We start from the raw sequence: 923 nt of genomic DNA, 5'->3' as shown, positions 1-923 counted from the left end.
GGACTAGCGTTTAGTAATTTAATAATTTTATAAAGCTACCATCTTGCAGACTACACGACTGATCTCCAATTTTAAGAATTGCGTTCCATTCGAAAAACAATCATATAAAATCACAGGTTATATCATTTAATGTCTTCCAGTTACAAATGACATTTGACAATTGACTATTTTACAATTGCAATTGAACGTAATTTAATCAATTTCTTAAGTAATTTCCCCATTAACTGATAAAAATTAATCAGCCAAAACATTTCAAATCAACGGTTAAATGGAGACACCTGCAGATCTGATAGGAACAACATTGAAAGGTTAAAACAACGAAGATATGTTTATGTTAGTAACGCTAAGTCTGAAAGTCAATATTTCATATTGTTTTTTTTCTCCTATCTATATAGTCAGTGAGGAATGTTGACACAATGGGCATACTCCCAAATACAGAAGTGATGTAAATGTTTAAAATCTGACTGCTATGAGGTGAAAAATAGGGCATCTTATGTATTTCCAACAAATATGCTTTACTGGTATGAATATTATAAACTGGGTGATGAGAAATTAAGTGATTTTTTTTTCTTTTCGAATTCTACAACAAACCTAAAGCATGGTCTTACATTTCAATGTAGACAAATTGATTGATTGACACCAAACATTTAAATTTTTACAAGTTGTAAGTGATTTTTGTCTGATTTTGAAAAAAAAAATATAATTTGTATTCTCAAATTTCATACAATTTATAATTTGTATAATCTGAAAATAATAATTATAATTTGTACAAAATTATAACTAGTACACAACATATATATGTCAAAAGCTGAAAAAAAATACTACTCAGAACTCAATCAATTGTATTTAATTGGAAAATTGACACTAGTTGTTCATTTATACGATCATAATACAATGTTTTATCCCGCATGGTTCTCACAAAA

Source organism: Perna viridis, chromosome 7, assembly GCF_037379345.1.
Source record: "Perna viridis isolate PV_CMFRI_1.1 ecotype Kerala chromosome 7, ASM3737934v1, whole genome shotgun sequence".
Lineage (NCBI taxonomy): Eukaryota > Metazoa > Mollusca > Bivalvia > Mytilida > Mytilidae > Perna > Perna viridis.
Note: the sequence above shows the minus strand (reverse complement) of the source record.